At 36.0% G+C, this 24,034-nt stretch overlaps 1 protein-coding gene across 5 annotated transcripts in view; it reads right to left on the bottom strand.

Moving 5' to 3' along the window:
• LOC124424230 overlaps positions 1-24,034 on the bottom strand; it is a 54,240-nt gene that overhangs the window by 24,439 nt on the left and 5,767 nt on the right. Inside the window, exon 1 of one of the 5 annotated variants that reach the window (XM_046963000.1) lies at positions 14,402-14,662. The exons of the other annotated variants lie outside the window; for them this stretch is intronic. The gene's annotated coding sequence lies outside the window, so the exon portion shown is untranslated. Of the gene's footprint in view, positions 1-14,401; positions 14,663-24,034 lie in introns of those variants that run through there. 5 annotated transcript variants of the gene reach the window in all.

The raw sequence follows: 24,034 nt of genomic DNA, 5'->3' as shown, positions 1-24,034 counted from the left end.
AATTTCGTATACTTCGAAAAAAATGTCGCTGTCACGTTGAAGTATCGTGATCATGGTCACGATCGCTATTGTTATTGTTGTTGTTATTGTTGTTGTTATTGTTGTTGTTATTGTTGTTGTTATTGTTGTCGTTCTGCTTCTTCTTTTTTTTTGCTTCTTCTTATTATTTGTACTATATTGCGAGAATTATTTTTCGATTTATCTCTTAGCAATAGGTATATCTTACTATGGATGATCATTGAATTAAAACGTACAAAATCAGATTCGATTATGATAGACTCATGTATTTGTTATTTTTTTTACAATTTTGTTTTTTGTTTTGTTTTTGTTTTTGCTAAGAGTATATTCATATTGTTGATTGACAATAAAGAAAGGTAAAAAGAGAAAATAAGGAGGAAAGAAATAAGACAAAACAAAAATAAAGGAGATCTTTCGAATGGCAAGGAAAAAAGAAATCATTTCATTCATACTTAATCGTAAAGTCCTTATCGTAAAGAATACGTTTGACCGTTTTACATTTTGCAAGGTAGATATAGCAAACGTTTCGAAGATATTCCGATATTAAAGACTATTTGATTGACGGTTTAACTCTGATTCGAATTAGATCGCTTTTTCAAAGCTATTGGAAAGTCAGAATGACGTAGGTTCAACGTTTTCACCATGAAAACTAAGAGCACGCACTCATCATCGTAATCGTAGTCTTAGTCGTACTCGTAGTCATAGTCGTACTCGTAATCGTAGTCGTAGTCATAATCGTCATCGTTAAAGTTAGACGACGTCGTTGAGATAGAAATGCGGCAGAAGATAGTCAGGAGACGGCGAGGCGGCGAACAGTGTAACGGTTCGCAATCGAGGATCGAAGATCGTAATCGAATAATTGCTAGGAACGAAACGCGAGAGAAGTTCTCTCCTATCTTTCTCTATTATAAACTTTAGCGATAACCGACACGTGGGATAATCGAGTTCGAATATAATGATATATATATCATGAAAAGGTCTTCTCGCGATTAAGAATTCCGTGCTCGTTGTCAACCGGTGGGGGTTACATCGGGAGACGATGCCGCCGCTTAGCGAGAAATTAACGAGTTGCCCGCTCCAGGCGATCCTTCAACACAGCGCGAGCTCGACGATTCTTACAAAGCTCGTGCGACCTCGACAAAAAGTCTTTTTCGCTTTGTACCGATCTCAATGGCGTCGATGAAACAACGTTAAATGATAATGACTTGCCCGAAGAACGCGAGCAGCATAAACGATTCGATGATCCTCTCGCGGTGTATAATCGATGCTCTTCTCAAAAAAGAGAGAGAGAGAGAGAAAGAGAGAGAACGTAAAACGAAGAAAAGCAAGTGGAACGTTTCGATGCATACTTCGAATTGATTTTAGAGAGTAGAGAGATATTTTGAAAAAAAAAAAAGAAAGAAGAAAAATAATAAATTAAAAAAAAAAGGAAAGGGGGAAAAAAGCTTACTACGAGAAGGATAATCGTGGATCATTTCGTAGACGTCCCGTCTGTGAATTTATTACACGGAAGAGAAGAGATCGCACGGAGTAGCTAGGCTATTCGTAGTAATTTTTCAAATATCCCTCTCTTTTATCGAATCTACCCTTTCCCTCCGTCGTATTACATCCACTTCTACTTCTACTTCTACTATTACTACTACTACTACTACTACTACTACTACTACTACTACTACTACTACTACTACTACACTACTACTACTACTACTACTACTACTCTACTACTACTACTACTACTAATACTACTACTTTTTTCTTCTTCTTCTTCTTCTTCTTTCTCTCCCTGCCACGCCGAAGCAAGAAGATATTTATCTCCAAGAGATTTATCGTTTCTTCTTTCACGAGACACGCGCGCACGCGCACGCGCACGCGCACCTGCGACTAGCAAGTATCGTACGTACGAGTCTCATCTCGCATCGTCGTCTCATATTTTCGCACAGTCATAAAAAAAAAAAAAAAAAAAAAATATCACGATGACGTCCTTAACCCTGAAACATGTAATTCTCCCGTAATTTTCTAAAATTGATTTGCCACGAAAGTGTCAACTTTCAAAATAACGAAAATACGAATCTCTTAAAAGTCCTTCAAGTTCAAAGAACAATACAAAAATTTACGATTTGTATTCGGTCAAAATAAGAATGTACAGTTAAAACCTTTTATCAATGAAAATATGATAGACCGATGGTAGAACGATTAGACGAGATAATAGAAGAAAGAAATTAGAACTTGATAGTTTTTTTTTCATTCAACGACGACAAAAGAAAAGAAGAAAAAAAATTAAACTATATATAATTTTCATTTGATCGAAATGAGGGCGCACAGTTAGGCCCTTTTATCATTGAAAGATGAATGTGCGAAGGATTAAAAGACAAAAAAAGAAAGAAAGAAAGAAAGAAAGAAACTAAGTAGTTAATAATTTTTTAATTCGGGGATTATAAAAAATAATATGATTCGTATTCGTTCGAAACGAGAGCGCACAGTTAAGTCCTTTTATCACTGAAGATGGCAAACTTCGGTCTGAACGATGAACGGGCGACTAACTAAAAGGAAGAAAGAGAAAGAGAAAGAAAAATAAAGAGAGAGAGAGAGAGAGAGAGAGAGAGAGTAACGATGGTACACCGTTGTAAGTACGTAATCACGTAGGTATTGTGCTAACTCACAAATAATGAAAGCCGGGAGCGCAACACCCGTGAATCCTATGCCTTCTAGCCGGCTAGCAGCATATTCCTTTTCCTCTCTCGCGTGCTCACGTGCGATCCAACTCTCTAGCGAGAGTGAGAAGGACGTAAGAAGAAGAAAAGAGAACGAAAGAAAGAGAGACAGAAAGAGAGACAGAGAAAGATATAAGAGAAACGAGGCACTCGCGAAGAAACCGCGCGGCTTATGCGAGTTGGGTCCGCAAAGGTATGCGCCACTGCAAACAAGCCATAATGCTCGCACCTAAGGCCGCCCTCTACAGGCCCTTTCATAAATAATTTCCATTGATCGATTATCTTAAAGATCCTATATATAGGTGTATATATATATATATATATATATATATATATTTATATATAGACAGATATTGAAGAGCCTCCAAGGAGAGATTCCTCAAATGGAAGAATATTTCAATACGACGCGAATTTCTCCAAGACAAAACAATCCTAGTAGTAAAGTCTCACGGATAAAGTACGATCTCTCGGTCTTTCTCTTTCGAACGATCAATCCTATTGTCGACGGACAAGATAACTAAGTATATTCGGAAATGATGTTTCCGTTCCGTTTTTTTTAACGGGCAACGTAAAAAAAAGAAAAAAAAAAGAAAGAAAAAGAAAAAAATCTTAGTAATGAAGAAAAAAGAAAACAAAGATAACTAAGGGAAATCAAAATCTTCGATGTTTTCAAGATATTATTTCTATTGGCATAAAGAATTTATTATTTGATTATTATTATTATTATTATTATTATTATTATTATTATTATTATTATTGTTATTATTGGCTTAAACTCGTTCGTTCGATCTTTCGTTAAATAAATAAGTAAATAAGTAAATATCTGCTTATCCTATTCTCGGAAAAGAAGAAAGAGGGAGAAAAAAAGAGAGAGAGAGAGAGAGAGAGAGAGAGTAATAGAGATAGAGAGAGACACACAATCGAAAAGGAGAGCGAAAAGGAGGCTGGTTCGCTTCGAAACTCTGGAAAAGTGCATCGAAAGATTCTCACGGCTCGAAAGAGCGAATTCCTGCTATCGCTTGGCCGTTAACGGCGGCTTGTCTCGGGGTTTGATTGTCCCGCCTGTTCTACCGCGAACTCTCTTCTGTTATGGCCAAATGCTTGGCATACCTCCCTCCTTCTCCTTCTCCTCGATCCTTTAAGGACGAGATACTCTTCTTCGTTCCTTCTCGCTGTGGACTTCGTAGTACCGCGATGAAAGCTCGTCATACTGCCGCGAGTTCTTGCGTTTTATTGCGATATACGTTCGCCTTCTATTACGCTACTTCGCCTCGCCTCGCCTCGCCTCGTCTCGTCTCGTTCGAGAAAAACTCTACTTATATATATTCTACTATATACGTACGTATATATATATATATATATATATATATATATATATATATATGTACGTTTTATGTATATATCTATTTATGTTAGATGCAGACATAGATGCACGTTTGTAAACTATATCGAAGTCGAATAGATTCTTTCCAAGCGAAACAAAACGAATTTATAAATGATAGAAGAAAATGTTTTCAACTTTATTCGCGAATCGATTCGACTCGTCGAAAATTGATGCGAGATATTAATAAACTTCGAACGTTCCTTCTTCCTCCTCCTCCTCCTTCTTCTTCTTCTTCTTCTTCTTCTTCTTCTTCTTTTTCATTAATTAAGAATTTCCCGCATAACAGATAGGTTCGCATTCATTGTTCATTATTTTAGGCGCGCATGATAGAAAGAATTTGTTCCACTTCTCATTCGGACTTCGTTTCGTTTCTTCGGCTATATCAAAGATACATGGGTCGATTCCTATCATCGTGAAAAAGTGAAAGTATCGTCGTCTATGCCGTCCACGTCGTTCACGTTGTCATCGTAGTCATCGTAGTCGTCGTAGTTCTAGTCATTGACGAGTAATATTGGAAGTAAAACGAATAGCCAAGAATTATGGAAATATGAAAGACGAAACTATCGGGAGACACTTAATCTTTTTCCAATGATATTAAAAATCTAAATTGAGATTATAGATAAATGTGAGATGTCAAATTATATAGCATTAATTAAGGAATACTTTTCAATCGTTAAAGAAATTGCTGGACGGTGATATTTCAACGATTTACGATATAATAATAAGAAAAAGATAAGAGATAAAAAAGGGGAGAGAAAGAGAGAGAAAAAAAAAGTGAGGGGATAGAGATATAACGTCGAATATCTATAATTCTGGTAGAAGTATAAAAGCAAAAAAGAAAAAAAAAGAAAAGAAAGAGAGAAAAAAATAGGGAAATAAAATACGTAGAGTTAGCGATTTCTTGTCGACGGATCGAAAGTAAGTGAGAGTGAAAGTGACTTATGCAAAAGTAATAAGAGGAAGAACGGCGTTTATTACTCTTTCCGTTGTGTGGACACATTCCTTTTTTTCTTTTTTCTTTTTTTTTAATCAACGATCAATAATAATATCTAATCTCCCAGTTAAACACTCCTATTCTTCTAAATATCTTCATTCGAAGAAAATTACTAAATGTTTTAGTATTAATTAAAATGATAGGATAAATCTACGTTTTTCATTTTACGTCATTAAACGAAAACAATTATCCATCTGTATATTAAATCTTTATGTTAAATTAATACATTGACCGAAATAAATAAAATGAGATAGTTAACAGAATGTTCTTTGAGTGATTAATCATTTTATCTTAAATCATCTTCTATGAATAATAAATGATCGTTTCTAAAGATAAATCGTTTATCACGCATGACCTATCACTTTTCACAGACGAGACGATGAGCTTTGTGATATTCGCGGGAAAATTTCAAATCTCGCTCGCTCGAAGCCTATCGAGCAAACAACCGAATACCAAAGTTCTTACGCGCGATATTGCATAGAGCCGGTCTCTCAGACACACACACACACACACAAACACACACATGTATATATACACACACACATATATATATGGTGGTCAACGAAGTGTGGCAGAAATAGCATTACGCAGTAGGTATGGAAGCACGTAAACGCGTTGCATTTATATCTTGCAAATACGGTATATGTATATATATATATATATATATATATATGTTAGTATGTACGTAGAAATGTATGTAGAAGGCGAAGTATACGCCCAATGTAACTGTATACCTTGGTCATAGATGTTAATCTGCCACATAATTGCGCCGATCTGGCCGCTTATTTATTGGCCTGTTTCTAGCAGCCGGCGGTTCAACGATTTTCAACGTTCCTACTCGGTTATTGCTTTACGAACGGTCGCTCGAACTAATCGGTGGAAGCCACGATCTCTCCTCCTCCACCTTCACCTCCTCCTCCTCCTCCTCCTCCTCCTCCTCCTCCTCCTCCTCCTCCTCCTCCTCCTCCTCCTCCTCTCTTCGTTCAAGCTCGTTACCAAGATCGAAAGAAATCGTTAAAACGCGTGCTTTCGTTCTTTATAGAAAGAAAACCGAAAGACTATCACAAAAATATAAAAATGAAAAAAAACAAACAAACAAGAACTAAAAACAAAAATATTCAATAGATTTGATTAATCGAATCAGTCCGATTCCGATAGATATGTAAGTCCATCGTTAAATGGAAAAAGAAAAAAAAAAAAGAAAAAGAAACTGCATCAATCCTTTGAAAAATATCGATTCGAATAGAAAATTTAAATCGATCTATAATTAGAACCTTACCAAATGGCCCATTTCTTTGACCCGGTAGCTCGATAAACTATCGCGTTATCGTGATTTATAAAAGCCGGACCGGTTTTACACTCTTTCGTGTCTCTGTTCGATAATCGATTATTATTAAATCTCGTCGGGACTGTTTGAGAAGAAAGGACGAGATCGAGCGAGACAGAGATCGGCGGAAAAAAAAAGATAAAAGAAAAGAAGGAAGGAAGGAAGGAAGAAAAGAAAGAAGGAAGGAAGGAAGGTAGGTAGGTAGGTAGGTAGGTAGGTAGGTAGGTAGATAGGTAGGTAGGTAGAAAAGAAAGGAAGAAAAGGGTTTCTCTTCTCGAGCGGCACGGCAGTCCCGCTCTTTTATTCACTCGGCACGCGCTGATGACTACTTTGGTCATAAATTAAATTGCCTCGTCGTAGATGGCAAAAGGAGAATGAGAGAAAGAGAAGGAGAGAGATATATATATAAAGAGAGAGAGAGAGAGGAGGGGGGGAGAGAGAAAAGATCCTTGAAGATTCTCGGCTGCATATATCAGAGCGCAGCTGCGTCGACCTCTCCGGGCGAGTAAATCAGTTTTATCGCAGGGATGCGAGTCGAATGTGAAAGAATGAAGGGAGGGAGGGGAGTAGAAAGAATGAAAAAAAAAAATAAAAACAAAACAAAAAAATAAGAAGAAGAGTAGCGGGGAGAGGTTTAGCAGGAGGAGAAGGAGGAATTGGGGAAGGTGGGAGGGGAGGAGGGAGGGAAGGGACAAAAAGAGGCGGACGTACGTAAAGAGTTACGTGTGTATCCAATAAGGAGAATACCTGCCCACCTGTGTGCGCTCCTTGCCGCGCGCGTTTCTATTACATTATGGGTTATATATGGCGTCAAAGGTCACTTCTGTATTTAATAAGTAAACGTCGAGGGTCGAAAACATGAAATAATTCTCGAGCTTGCCGTCGAGCCGCACGAGCGAAAGTGTAAGCGAGTCGCGTGTTCTATCGTCGATAGGTCGTAAGGGTAAATATTTGCTCGCGCTAAAGATAAAGAAAGAGAAAGAGAGAAAGAGAGAGAAAGAAAGAGAAACGATCCTTAATTACACGCACGTGGAACGAAGAGATACGAGAAAATGATCAAGGATTCAATCTCGTTAACGAGATTTATTTCGCTATCGTCTCGTCGATCGACTTTTCTTGCAAACTTTTTTCTTCTTTCTCAGAGTATAGGAACTTAAAAAGAAAAAAGGAAAAGAAACAGGAAAAAAAAAGGAAATAAAAAATATCGTTTAACTATCGTCGTCATTGAAATATCTCTATTGCAATATGCTTTATCTAATGCATAATGTAACATAACACGTAAAAGTCTCGAACTTTAAGAACTTTAAATCTTTAAAGGGTCGTAGAAAAGAGCGGCATTAAATCCTCCTAATTACAAATTGTCTATTCTTTTTTTTACTATTATTATTATTATTATTATTATTATTATTATTATTATTATTATTATTATTTATGTTGTTATTATTGTTGTTGTTATTATTATTATTCTTTCTATCTCTATTTTTCTCTTATCTTATCCTCTATCTATAATCGCATAGTTTTTACTTTATAACTAGGAATACGCAACGATTTCAATAAGGATTATGCGTATCGCACATACGTGTAAGAGGGAGTTTCTTGGCATTAAAAGAATTTACATATCAGTTGGGATTACTGCTACGAGCGTGTTTGAACGAAAGAGAAAGAGAAAAAGAAAAAGACTATGTACAGTATATGTACGTGAGAGAGAGAGAGAGAGAGAGAGAAAGAGAGAGAGAAACGCGACAGTTTTATTCGCACAGGTTTTAAGCTTTCACTGGTACCACAAACGAAAACTCTAATCTGACATAGAGAGTATTTACACGTGCGATTTCTCAACGATCCTCTTCTATCCCCCTCTTTCTCCTTCTCCTCCTCCTTCTCCTTCTACTTCTTCTTCTTTTTAAAGAAATCGTAGAATTGTAATCGTAAAGTCCTCCATCTGTAACCCATACCTCGAGGTAAACGATAAGTTACTTAACATAATGAAAAAATTCAACGATACGATTATCGTGCACGCAAGTACCCATAAGGGATAGACAAATTTTTTTCAAGTCCCTACTTCATATATATATATATATATATATATATATATATATATATATATATATATATATATATATATATATATATATATTATCCCTTTTTGACATTTTGATAAATTTATCGGCGACAATGCACGGCGCGTGTATCTATATCTATTACCAACACACGCAAATGTGAACTTTAACTTTCCACAATTGAATTATTTTTCTCTTGTCATTAGATACAGTAAAATTATATAATGTAAAAATTCTATTGATATAATAATCATACTGTACCTATACTATAGTTTATATTTAAAGAATATAGGTAAAAACTTCAAATAGGAAGTAACGGAATGAATTTGTTTGCAGATAAAATAAAATGAAATGTTAAAAATAATATAGATGTATGTACGCAATAAGTAAGTATGCGAGTTAAAAATAATATGGACACCATTATGGAGCGTACAAAACAAAAAAGGTAAAAAAGAAAAAAAGAAAATAGAAAGAAAAGAAATAAGGTAAGGCAGATCCTAAATGAAATGGAAAAAATCTTAAGAACGTTCCGAGTTACAGGTTTGGCTGGCGCTATAGTTGGCCTAGTAATTAACCCTTTCGATCGGTAACACGAACTCCTTCGATCTCCGTTAAGATTCTTGAATTCGACTTACGTGACCCAGCGCAACACGCTCGCGTGTTAAACCTCGTTCTCGCGGACTTCGTTACAGGTTCTAAGTACCGGCTTGTCTAATCTCCGAGCACCCTCATTGGTGGTCGGATAGCAACGCCTAAGGCACTTGCCGCGGCATGTTTCTTCGCTCGGTTAGGAATTTCAAGCCTTTCGATATAATCTCGAGAATGAAAAATCGGCCGATTCAATGCAATATAATCTTCCATGAACCACGGCCATCTTATATTCCTTTTTCCAATCGCAATTTATCACGAACTTTAAGCTGTTCCTTGTGTACCAACCGCATATGTCCATGTAGATGTAAATGTAAATTTATAGTATATATATACATAAGAGTAATAGTATTACTACTATTACTTGTTGCTGTTGTTGTCGTTGTTGTTGTTGCTGTTGTTGTTGATGGTGATGGTAATAAATAAAGAAAGAATATAACGCTTATGTACGTACGTACAGAAAGCAAATAATATAAAAAAAAAAGAGAGAGAGAGAGAGAAAAAGAAAAAAAAATATAGTCGTTAGAGGCATCGTCCGTCTCTGATGTTGGTTGAAGAGACATGTAAAAGTCAAGGTTGTTTGCTATTGGTGTCCTTGCAACAAATAGGACCACTTGGAGAGGATCCCGCGAGGCGCAAACAGGATCGTAGCTGCAACTGCACGGATCGTGCCTTATCGTGTTCCGCATAAGTAACTAAATAAGATGTAGCTCTCTCTCTTTCTCTCTCTCTTTCTCTAATGAAACTTTAACCTTCGCTTTGCTTCGAGGTTGTGCTTTCTTTCTTGTACCTGCCTTCCTCCTTTTACAGCGTCAAATGTAAACCGACGAAATGTGTATTTAATTAACTCACGTATTTGCACTTTAACGCGAACACGTAGAAACTATATCGTGCACAATGCTTATTGATATTATTGCACATTCTCACGACTTCCTTGTTTGCGTTATTTCCCCTGCATTTACTTTGCGCTTATATTGCATTTACCTTATGCTTACCTTAGATCACTATTTTGCTCATATCTTATATCATTTTAAATATTTTAAAATAATATTCTAATATTAAATATTATAACTACTAAGTAATATAGATTATTTCTGATCTTTTCTAAAGTATTAAAAAAAGAAAATTTACGCATTAAAGAATTATATTAAATGTTATAACTAATAAATATTATATATGTATTATCTATAATTAGTACAGATATATATATATATATATATATATATATATATATATATATATATATATTTGTGTATGTATGTATATACATATTATCTCTTTTAAAATATTAAAGCAAAAAAGTTATTCCTTATAAATGGTTAAAACGATTATAAAATTAGATGCAATTAGGATAAAAGATCGATGGAGATATATTAATAAAGAATTGTAATTAAATGTATATGAAAGTATGAATAAATTAAATCGTTTTACGTTTAAATAACAAATTGTTACGACAAGTAGGAAGTTTTCTCATAGATATATCGAACTATATCTTGTTATAAGACTTTCAATTCTATTTTCTCGGGTGACAACGTATTATTTCGCGCATTATCCGATCATATAGTGCTCTTGAGTCTGAACTACTCGCTTCATGTATACGCTCATATTCATATATGTATGTATATATGCATATATACATATATACATATATATATATATATATATGAACATAAAAACATAAATAAGAGAGGCCGCGTAAATGCGCTGCGTATACACATAACGTGCAACTTGACACAATACGCCCTAGACATTATACGCGAGCTTCCTCGTAACTGTAAATAAGGACGGCCTCGACTCTTACCGCTAAATAAACGATAATCTAAACCAGAAACTTTAATTGATGCAACAATTCTTCTCCAACTATTGATAATATAATTAATAATAGTTGATAACTCTTAATAAAGATAAGAAAAATATAGAATAATATATAATTTTTATACAAAACTTTACTCTTATCAACGAGTCTTATATTTATAATATTTTAATACGTCATAAAAACAAACAATCATCAAAATCATTCAACTGTTGTAATACAAAAAATTTTTATGATCCATCGAAAATATAATCGATCTATTAATAATAATTTGCAAATAAAAAATTACAAAAGAATTCATTGGTATACATTTTATATTGAACTTTACTCTTTTTAAATTCCCGATCACCAACTCCCCTTCTTCATATATCAAGAATATAATTAATACATTAATGATTATTTGTAGGTGGAACGTACGAAAAAAAGAAAAAGAAAAAAAAAAGAAATTAATCGTCGCATCTTTTATGTTAAAATTTTCTTTTTATCAGCAATTTTTCTAAATGTCATAAAAACGATCTTAAAAACTTACAAAGGCTTATATATGTACACGATGAAAGATATGAATCTAATTTGAAACGCAATGTGAATATCTAAATAAAAATATGAGGCACAACTTTCGCGATCCGCCTTGTTGTTTACTTACGATCGTAAAACATGTGAGAAGATAAATTCCATTCTACTTTCCTCATGAATTTCTAATCCCATTACTTAACACCACGTCTTAATAAAGAGCCACTGAAACGTCTCAAAGATGTCTATCAAATTTTCCGATCTCCCTTCTCTATTACCTCATTTTAAACGTATTTATTTATTTATTTATTTATTTCTCTCTCTCTCTCTCGCTGTCTCTCTCTCTCTCTCTCTCTCTCTCTCTCTCTCTCTCTCTCTCTATTTATCTATCTATCTATCTATCTATCGACCTCTTTTTCTTCTTATTAAAAATATTTTCTGATTTTTATTTTATACCAAAGAAAAAAAGAAACTTAGAATTCGATAATTGAGAAAGAGAGAAGGAAATAAGCGGAACGAAGTAAAAAAGGAGAGAGGGAGGGAGATAGCTAGAGAGAAGATTTTCTCGAGTTCAGTTCCTTGGACGGTCCAGTTCCTTCGAGAACGGAAACTAGGCGAAATACTTCTCACACGCTTGCATACGTCAAATATACTTCTCTTATGCAGTACCAACTCGAACAAGTATAGAAACTTTCCAACCGAGACATAACATATCCGTCTCTTTCTCTCTCTCTCTCTCTCTCTCTCTTTCTTTTACAAATGGGCGTATCTCAACACTTCGCACTTCAAACGAGAAAGTCCTTGGCGGACTTCCATTATAAACTTTAATAGTATCGGCATTGGCTTTCTTCTTAATTGTGACCCAGATCGTCGATGACCGGAGGGTAGGATCGAGACAGAAAGAAAACGAGAAAAAGAAAAAGAGAAAAAGAGAGAAAAGAGAGAAGAGAAAAGAAGCCGAGAACGAATCGTCCCGCGAGAAAGGAATGAGAAACAAAAATTTTATACGAATGCTGTAAGACGATGAGTAAGCTTGTTCATCGTTGAGAGACGATGAGAAAACAAAAAGGTGTATATATACATATATATATATATCTTTCAACGAGATCCCGATCATTGTTATTATTATTTTATTCCAGATGTTCTGCTTTTAATTAAAATCCTCACGTAGGAGCTCTACGTGAACCTTTTTAAAGAGATGCAAGAGAGAGATTAGAAGAAAAAAGAAGAAGAAGAAGAAGAAGAAGAAGAAAACAAATATGACGCAACCATGCGTAGAAATATGTCTAATTATTTTTAACACCTCGTCTAATGTACTTATCTGATAGATAAAAAAAAAAAAAAGAAACAAAAAGGGAAAAGGAGGAAAAAAGAATAAAAAATTAAAAAACAACAACAAAACAATTCATTTCGCTCCGATAAGAATTGAAGGAATATACGCGTTAAGGAAAAAAAAAAAAGAAAAAAAGAAAAGAAGATAAATAAATAAATAAATAAATAAATTACAGATTCGATCACTATTTCCGATTATCATTTAAGAAGAAACGAGTCTTCTCCGTCCTCCCAAAAAGGTAACGATCCTTGTGTCACCTGTCCCTCGCGAGAACACGAAAACGTCGTTCGAAAGTTGCACAGCAGCTTTTCCTTCCGCCTGTTTCTCCCCTTTTTCTTCTCGCTGCTCTTCTTTTTTTCTCCCCGTCTTTTTTTTCTTTTTTCTTCATTTCATTTCTTTCCTTTTCTTTGCTTTGCTTTTCTTTTCTTTTCTTTTCTTTTTTTTTTCTCGATATCACTGACCATTTCAGTTTGCAAAGTAAAAACTCGTTCCCTTTTTTTCTCTTTCCCTATGTCTTATCTCTCTCGTCGTCAAATTAGAGAGGCATTCAAACGGGATTGCTTTGAGAGATCATCGATTATCGTCGAACGATGATCTACTTTCTCCTTGCGTGCACAAGGTCGTCTTATTATTATTCGCCGTTCTGATAAATTTTATTACTTTAAAAAAGAAACGTTAAAACGCACAAGTGAAAAGTCGAGGGAAAGAGGGAAAGGAACGAGTAAACATATAAAGAAAGAGAGATGGATAGATAGACAAACAGAGAGAGAAAGAGAGAGAAAGAAAGAGAGAGAGAAATACGTACTGGTACAATGCCATGGCAGGTCCGTTCTCAAGGAAGTTGGCAGGCTCCGTCGTGAGACCTTGCCTCGTTAATTAAAACCTAAACTCCGAGCGAAAGCTTAGTTATTCCGTGAAGCCTCGAATTAACGCCCCTCCCTTCTACCAACCTATACAGATATTTCACAGTAAATTCATCGTCGAAAGTGCATACCAATTTAACTTGCCGCATTTTGTTCTTTTCCATCCTGTGAAAAGTTTTAAGAAATCTTCCGAAACGTTAAAATAACTTGCTTCGTTTGGATGGCGTTCGCGTTAACAGAAACGATCTGTTAACAACGTAAATCTCTTGGATACATAAATAAGTAAATAAGTAAGTAATAACAATGTAAGAGTCTAGAGAAAAATATTCCCTTCTATTTTTCTTTTTTATTGTTTATTATTCTTATCATCTTCGGCCTCTCTCTTTAATAAACAACTACGAAGATGATTATTAATCTTATCCCTCGTACAATCGAAGCTTCGTAGTTTCTGTTCTTTCTCTCTCTCTCTCTCTCTCTCTCTCTCTCTCTCTCTCTCTCTCTCTCTCTCTCTCTCTCTCTCTCTCTCTCTCTCTCTCGTAAACATTGATAAATCTAAAGAACAAAGAATTTCGAAAGGATCTAACCAACGGATACGATAAGACGATGAGAAATTCGATATGACAGGGAACCTTTTAATAGTTAGAATAATCCGCTCGGTACCACCAAGTATTGGAATCGAGATTGGCCGATCGCAGGCCAAGGACACGGTCTCACGGATTCGATACGATTCAACTCTTACCCACCTCACTTTCCTTTTCTTTGGCTTATCGCTCTCGCTCAACCGGCGAACCACGTTCCTCCTCTTCCTCCTCCATCTCCTTCACCGTCCTCTTCTTCCTCGTGCCATGCTGACTACCTTCCTTCTCTCGTTCAACGGAATCTAACACTACGTTTTTTTTTCGCGATGGAGGAGAGAGGGAGGCTTAAACGCCGACCTAAACGTACGTACGTATTTATACTTAGTTCGACGGATTAAGACTGATCGTGAATTATCATTTTCATGAATAGTACAAAATATGACGTATATTCGATCATAGATCGAATCCTATCGAATGTCGTCCTCTTAAGTTTACAAATAATAGTCGAGTACGAGGACATTGTTACAACGACAATCGTAACGCGGAACATATATGTATGTATATATGTATATATATTACATTCTCATTGTTGGATTTCTTCGATATGTTTACTTCTTCTTTTTTTTCTTTTTTTTTTTTCTTTTTTTTTTCTTTTTCTTTTTTCTTTTAATGTCACGAACAAACGATTCCAATCGCATTTTTCAAAATATCATCAAAGAATAATATCGTCGATCTCGCGAAATTCAATTTCATAAAAGTACATAGATACTTTCAGTTTGTTACGAAATGTTCGTTTATACTCGCTCGAGAAACAATCGCTCGTACTCGATATCGCAATCAGCTTCCTTTCAAAACTTAGACGATGTTCGGCAATTCGTTTTCGAGAATGGAAATGTATTTCACACCCACGCTTATTATTCACGGACGAACAAATACACGGACGAGTGACCGTTTACGCACTCTACTCCTCCTATCGAATCACTTTCGCTTTTGTTCCCTTTTACATTCCGTGAATGGCACGCAAGATAGGAGGAGGATGATTCAATACGTTTAGCCGAGTGTTATGGCTCTTTTGATTCGATAAAAGAAAGAAATAAAAAAAAAAAAAAAAAAAAAGAAAAAAATACGATTGTATATCTCTATGGAATGAACGTCTTGCGTCTTTTCGATTCATTCTCAAAAAGGGAACGAACGTTATAAATTACATTAAAAAATGGAAAAACGAATTCTTGGGTAGGGCCAAATGGTTCGCGTCTTTTGCAAGGGGATGGGGAGGGGAGGGGGAGGGCGAGGACACTCATACTTAAAGATGAGGACGAGCAAATAAGATTTCATTATTGCAAATGGCAATTAATTTCACTTTTAACTGCTTATTATGCGTATAATTGGCAATTACTTAGAGACTTAAACTGCCGGTAATATTGCTTATACCGATCACGTTGCTTATACGTACCAACTTATACGATACATACCTACGTATTTACGTCCGGCTCGGCATTAATTGTTCCATGCATTTTATTGCATACCCGTTCACCTATCGTTTCTTGCTCGTAATATGTTTGCCTACGTGTTATATAGTATATATATATATATATATATATATCTTATAACGTCCATTGCCATTGCACGGATTTCGGTAGGAAAACGAAAGGATAATCCCGTGCTCGCTAATTAATTACAATTCAATTATTTCTAAATTCTATTGTCGCATGAGAAGGGTGACGGAAAAGAAGATGTCGGTCGGTCGAGAGATGAGTTGGATTGATTGGAAATGAGAGACTGAGAGAAGTAGTGGAAAGGAAAATGAATGAGAGATGAAGGGAAGGGAGAGAGGGAAGGAGGTTGGAAGGGAAAGAAATGAGTTTCGATAAAATTAAAGATCTTTCAAGAGTCATCGATCGTTAGATCGAACAAATCTCATTTGGATCGAATCGCTCACGCACCAATAAAGATCGCGAAGATAAGCGGGACTAAACGAGGATAAAGAAAGAGAAGAAGAAGAAGAAGAAGATGATGAAGAAAAAGGAGGATGGAATTGGAATTGGAGGTGGATGTTCAAGGAAGAAGAAGAAGACGAGCGACTCACTTTCGCTTTGTCCGTCGTGACCCAAGACTCCGATCTCTCGTGTCGGCACATTCCGCGAATGGCACGAGAGGACTTGTACAACACGCGTACTAAAACAAGATGAACCGGTCCAGATTTTCACGTGAAATCTCGATTCTAAGAGATTCATTCTTATTCTTTTTCATTGATTTCTCGATATTTCCTTTCAATCGATAATTATATCTATCGCTTTTTCTCTCTTAACCTGCACCTCAATTACATATATCGTTTTCGATACGACGATAAAATATTTGAACTAAGAATTAATATAAAAAAAAAAAAAAGTAATGTCTAACTTTCATTGAAATTATGATCCTCGATCTATGGCTACGTTAATATTGATAAGACAGTTAAATTGAAAATCTAATTCTAATTCTAAAATTTTCATTCTTATTAATTTCGATGTTTCAATGAAAAATTATATACGTCATTTTCTTTTCTCCTTTTTCTTTTTTTTTTATGTATCTATACCTTGATCGCTTTGTTTTTGATACGGCAAAAGTATTATAATGAAACTAGAAATTAAAAAGAAAATTCTAGTTTTCACTAAGATCACCTAAAAGATCTACGAACTATGCTACGTTAACCGTGATAAGATAATTAGATTGAAAGTTATCCAGAAGACCAAAGGAATCTCGCTCTTTATCGCCGGGAGCGCTCATTAAATCACTTATAGGATAGTTGTATATATCCAGTGAATTTCCTGGCGTAGCCATGAATTCACGAGAACCCATGGGAATTCATAACTATCTATGGAAAAGATTGCCTCTACCAAGTTTGCCACGATAGTGCGGTAAACAGTCGTTCGATGTTTTATTTCCTATTTTCCAACCCTCGAGTCTTCTTAATAATAAATCTAAAACCGTGTAATCTAAAATAATACTTCCTCGACGAATAACGATTATCGTTCGTCATAACTAAATCCATTTATATTGTCGATGCGATAGCAACAAGTGTATATACGGAGATATATAGATCCATATCTATTAATTAATATTCCATCTTAAATTGATTTCATTAAAAGAAGTTGATCAAGAGGGGGGAAAAAAACAGAAGAAAAAAAAAATAGAAAAAGAAAAAAAAAATATGATCAAGGCCTGTCTCAATCTAGCTCATAGATACGACAAATCCTACGCAAGATCGTACCTCGCAAGGTCCTTTTAAGAATCGATCGAACATTCCTTGCTTTATAGAATCGGCGTTCCATCTATACTTTCCCTGGCATACATTCGTACGTATATATGTATGTATATGTGTGTGTGTGTCTATATATATATATATATATATATATATATATATATATATATATATATATATATATATATATATATACACATGCGTGTGCATACATGTATGTAAGTATCTACATACGTAGGAAGGAATGATAGCACACGAATAAGCAATGAAAAAGAGAGGAAAAAAATAAAAGATATTTAAGAAGGAAGGAGAGAGAGAGAGAGAGAGAGAGAGAGAGAGAGAGAGAGAGAGAGAAAATAGAAGGCGTAACGCGTTCGTCAAGTAAGTATGTAAAAGTAAACTTGGCATTCCGAGCACGTGGTCTGTGGAGCAAAGGAGGAAGGCATATATTTATCTGGCACACGTATAATACGAAACGAGTCGCCGCGATTAGAATCCCACAAAAACGCCTTGCAGAAGCCGTTCACGCGTGCTAGTCACGTATATACATATATATATATGTATAGATAGATACATCTGTATATATATACAGATATATACATATATACGCACAGAGAGATATCTTTCAAACGTATATTAGTCAGTTAGACTCACGCAAAGATCAGAACGATCATATATCGAAGTATGTATATAACTTGTGCTGTTGATCAGGGATGCGATCAGGATCAAGATCATTTTCTAAGATAACCTACGAAATTTATTTTATTTTTTATTTTATTTTTTATATTTTCTTTTTCTTTTCATTCGTCCATTCCTGAACCGCACGTATCACGCGAGAGTATGCGAATTGCGTTACAAGCTTGATATGCATATTTTATAGAGAAGAATGTGAACCTAGTGATCTCGACTCAATATGATCAATTCAATTCAATTTTCCCTTATAATCTAATTATAAACATTTCTCTATCTCTCTCACCCTCTCTTTCTCTCTCTATCTTATTTCTCAACATTATCATATCTAAACTTGTAAGGATATTATATTGCAATAAAAAAAAAAAAAATGAATAAAAAATAACAGAATAAAAAAATAAAAATGAAAGAGACATATAGAGAGAATCAAACGTTAATATGTAGTAATGAGACTGAAGAGTTTTTAAAAATTTTTTAATTTTACGATCATTATTATTATTATTATCATCATCATTATTATTATAATTATTATTATTATTATTATTAAATCTTTCCAAGTTATTTTCGATCATATCAAATAGTTTCCCTTTGATTCAATATTTTTACCCCCTCCCCCGACAAATCTACGACGATATACATATATATATATATATATATACATATTCACATAAATATATATTTATATGTATTATATATAATTCGAGCAAGTAACTCGAAATATGTTAGTAGTTATATATATATAGGTATATAGGACTCGCTTGTGAACGAAATGTGATGTCGAGTTGGACTCGGTGTAGGACCGCAAAGAATTAAAAATAAAAAACGAAGATAAGAGTAAGTACCACCGATCGAGTGATCTATACGTTATAATGATTAATAAAAAAGAAAATCATGAAACCTTGGAAATTTGATCTCTATCGTTAGAATAATACTATGAAAAGACTCGGTGAAAAGCTTCGAGCATTATCTTTCTCTCTCTCTCCCTCTCTCTTTCTTTCTCTCTTTGGAAACCTATTCGAGACAGGCAAAGAGAATGTGGGCAACATGGGCAACGTGGGCAACGCTGTTGCTGTTGTTGTTGTTGTTGTCGTCGTCGTCGTCGTCGTCGTCGTCGTCGTCGTCGTCGTCGTCGTCGTCGTCGTCGTCGTCGTCGTTGTCGTCATCGTTGTTGTTACCGCAAAACTCACCGATAGAAATGGTTACTGTGGACGGTCTCGAAGAAATCTTACACTCGTATACTTGCCGTAATTATATGTGCGTACCAACGACCAACAACGTAACGTGCCGCGAGTGAAACAAGGCTTAAGTACTAAGGGTAAATAGCCGTAAGACGTACACGCGATATATGCTGCTGCTGCTGCTGCTATTGCTGGTGCTGCTGTTGCTGCTACTACTACTGTTGCTGTTGTTGCTGTTACTATTGCTGCTGTTACTATTATTGCAGCTTTCTAAGAGACCCTATATGTACTTACATACATACGTATACGTGCTCACATTGTTCATTATTCACATACGTATTTGTATGTATGTATGTGTAATATATACATATGTGTGTGTGTGTGTGTGTGTACGTGTGTGTAAAATGATTTCGTTGATTCGATTGAAAATAAAGAAAAGAAAAAAAAAGGAAAGAAAAGAAAATGATAAAAAGATATCTTTATACGATACTGACAATTGGTGGAATTTAATTCCGAATTTATAAGTAAACTTATGCTGTAAATATTTTTCGGACATTTCCAAAGCCAGTTCTTCTCAATGATTTCAAAACCTTCCCTCTCTCTCTCTCTCTCTCTCTCTCTCTCTCTCTCTCTCTCTCTCTCTCTCTCTCACTATCCCTTCCCTTTCCATCTTGCCTTCTGTCTTTTCTCTTTCTCTTTCTCTTCCTCATTCTCTCTCTCTCTCTCTCTCTCTCTCTCTCTCTCTCTCTCTCTCTCTCTCTCTCTCTCTCTGTCTCCCTCTTTCTATATCTCTCTATCTCTCTATCTCTCTTGTTCTTACGAAGAAACGTTGGCGAGAATATATCGCGAGCATACGTGCGAGCGTATATGACAGAGTTATTATATTCGCATCCTCGTTACAGTGGCTACATACCAAAGCGTTATCCTGGCGAAGGGCGACGTACTAGAAATCGTGCCGCTTGCATGCCACCTTCATTTAATGACCAACCGTATTCCTTTAGCCTTAGCATCGTTCCTACTATCATCCAACTCTCTTCCTGTTTCTCCAGGATATTAGAATAAAGAGATAAATACAAAAAAAAAAAATAATAATAATAATAATAATAGTAATAATATTATAATAAAATATTGAAAAAAAAAGGAAAGTTGAGGAAAAATAAAAAGAAAGAAATGAAAAGGAAAAAGGAAAAAAAAAAGAAAAAGAAAGAAAGAAAAGATATTCGGAAAAGAAAAGGAATAAATCAAAGAGAAATTAAAAGGAAATAAATGAATGAATGAATGAAAAAGAAACGATAAGAAATTTGAGAAAGATAGATGGCATGACATGTAATACAGTAAGAGACGGACCTCATAAAACGAAAACTTCTCGTTCGGTATATAGGCATCGGCTTGGACGTTACGCAACCACTGGTGGAATAATAAAGGCCGACCTTGCAAAAAGAGGCCTGCTGGAATGCAGATCCTTTCAAAGGATAATCATTTCTCGGGAATACACCGTAATACCGGTATTCAGGGTTCGATGCATATTGCATGGAAAGCCGTTCCGAACGGTCTTAATATATAGCTCGTGTAGCATCGCTCGTCAACGATCGACAAGAAAAAAAAAATCTTTTCGAACGGCCATTACATTCTATAGAAGTTGTTGCGTTGTTCGAACGATTCGCTTCCTAGTTCGTACATACATAGGTACGTTACGATGACCGATCGTTCGCGAGATAATACCCTAATCTATTGGCCTAATCGAATCTTTCGTCGAAGTAGATAGGTAGGTAGGTAGGTAGGTAGGTAGGTAGGTAGGTAGGTAGGTAGGTAGGTAGGTAGGTAGGTAGGTAGGTAGGTAGGTAGGTAGGTAGGTAGGTAGGTAGGTAGGTAGCTAGCTAGATTAGAGTAGAGTAGAGTAGAGTAGAGTAGAGTAGAGTAGAGTAGAGTAGAGTAGAGTAGAGTAGAGTAGAGTAGAGTAGATAGACTAGGTAGGTGGAAAATATATGTACAGATATATAATACATACATAAATACATGTAAGCTTTATCGTATATTACCTATTTGCATAAATCAAATAAATTCTTTTCCTGTCTTTCCAAGGATCCGTCATCTTAGCCGACTTTCTCTAACGTAAACACACATCACTGGCCGAAGAATGTCTGATTTCCCTCGGCTAAGAATCTTTCGAACTTAAACATTTCAAACAGGTACATATGTGGGTATGAAAATAGATACATACATACATACATACATACATACATACATACATACATAGCTATCGCATAATGCCATTTACACGAAGAAAGAAATCTATTTGTCGAATATAAACGCGATTCTTAAAGAATGATCATTTGTATATGTGTGTGTATGTATTTATCTCTTCCTCGTGATCATTCATCTCGGAGTAAAACGTCGTAACTTGTAAACGTGAATAAAAGTAAATAGAGTTATGCGTACGCTACGGATAAGGATCGATTCGATGCCGGAGGGGTGAGAGATTATAAAGTCTCTGTGAACGGATTGAAAGAAATAAAAGCAATCGAGGGGGGTAAGGGGGTAAGGGATAGGAGAGGAAGGGGGAGAAAGGAAAGGGTGCCTTCGCTCGTAAAGCAAAGTTCGACAGGTTAAACGGGACTTCCGCGATGCGATGCGATGCGATGTGACGCGACGATCTCCGCTCGTGTTCCGCTCGAACGTCTCGCGCTGTTATCATCGAAGCCCTACTTCGATCCCGAGGCTGAAAGCTATCCCGCGGAAACACGAAGAGGAGGAAGAAGAAGAAGAAAAAAACAAAATAAAAAGCAGAAAAAGAAGAAGAGGAAGAAGAAGAAGAAGCTACTCTCTGTGTGTCCGAGAGAGTAAAGTAGAGGGAGGGCAAGTTGAGAATACGAGAGAAAGATGAACGGGACCGTGGTGTGTTGCTGTTGCTATTGCTGCTGTTGCTGCTGTTACTGCTGTTGCTGGTGGTGCTGCTGCCGTTGCTCTTGTTGCCCCTGGCTAAGGCGAGCCTCCTCCTCGAGAGAAGAGGAATGTTCGTGAAAGTCTCGAGCCATTGAGCACGACGAACGAGTCACTATCGTTCGGCCATTCGTGCGGTCCTTATCGTCGGCTCTCGAACATTAGGTAAGACTTTATGGTGGTCCGAGCACACGCCAAGGTCTCGTTTCCGCGTACGAAGGTTATTGCTCGTTTCTCTTTCCATCTCCATCACTATCTCTATCGTTTTCTCTCTCTCTCTCTCTCTCTCTCTCTCACCTTATCTGTAATCCTCTTCGTCTATTTTCTTTCCTTTGCCCTTATTCGCTCTTTCCTCGTTCGATTAATTTAGCAAAGAAACTAATTTTACAATTACACGAACAAAGATATCTGCCCTTTGTTCGCAATATCTTCGTCACCTTTTTCGTCGTCCCATCGAGAGAGAAATCGATATTATAGACTCAGCATGATTGCTCGTGATCGTCGATTAGAGCGAGCAAGACCCTCTCTCTCAAACGTTGGAATTCCATGAGAAAAACTGGAATATCTGAATGGTAAATGAGAGACGATCCGCGCGTAAAGGATTATAGCTGAATAAACGTCGGTCAATCTCTCTCTCTCTCTCTCTCTCTCTCTCTCTCTCTCTCTCTCTCTCTCTCTCTCTCTCTCTCTCTCTCTCTCTCTCTCTCTTCATCTGCATATATCCTTGATCCTTTTGCATATTCCGAGCGATGTAATACGGTCGACTGATCTCTACGAAGGTCGCGAGACCAGATCACATTTTCCAGAAAACTATCGAACGTTGACCCCTGCCTATATGAAAAACGAGATATACCTATACGCGTGAATGGTATATAACAAAGTAAAAAAATTTATATCTAATGACGATGGAAAGGATTACTTTCTTATCCTTTGTTTTCTTTTATCTTTCTCTTTGTTCCTTTTTTTTTCTTCTTCCTCTTGTTTTTTTCTTTAACTTTCTACGCTCGTTAAAGAAGAATGAAAAAGACTGGGAAGTAAAGAAAAAAATAAAGAGTTAATATTAGATTGGTTATTGGCTTATTCATTGATTAGATCTAATCATTTTACGGCTAATTAACATTTATAACTGAAATAAGTAGATGTATTATTAGCCACGGTGTCTCGTATAAAAGTCTAATGTATGCGCGTTTAGAAGGGAGCATTCATTGGCTGACATGAATTATTCGAAAAGAAACGGGAACGTTTATTACGCAGCTAATATAGAAAGAAATAGAAAGAAAGAGAAAGAGAGAAAGAGAGAAAGAAAGAGAGGACTCTCGTTTATAGATAAGGCAATCTGTGCCAGACAGACAAAACGATCTTACGTCGTAACCTCAGCGATATGCGGTAAGCATCCGTGAGAGGCCACACGTTCCCTGTGAACGCCGTGTAACAGCTGTTCGCGTGAAAAACTCTCTCGAGAGAGAGAACTCCGTTGAAATCTACTCCTCCTCCTCCTCTTCCTTCTTCTTCTCTTCCAAGGAGGAGGAGGAGGAGGAGGAATTATAATAAGCAATGGCAATGCCGTTGCCACTGGACGAACGCTTTCTCCATGGCCAGTGTGTGACCCACGATGACATCCTTTTGATTTTACTTCGTTTCTTATCTTTAAAGACTTAAAAAAAAAAAAAAAAAATAAAAATAAAAAAAAAGAAGAAATAAAAAAAGGAAGAAACTATTTTCTCTTTTTCTTTTTTTCTTTTCACGATT

Source organism: Vespa crabro, chromosome 5 (genome assembly GCF_910589235.1).
Source record: "Vespa crabro chromosome 5, iyVesCrab1.2, whole genome shotgun sequence".
In the NCBI taxonomy this organism is placed as follows: domain Eukaryota; kingdom Metazoa; phylum Arthropoda; class Insecta; order Hymenoptera; family Vespidae; genus Vespa; species Vespa crabro.
Note: the sequence above shows the minus strand (reverse complement) of the source record. Positions and strands in the feature narration are given on the sequence as shown.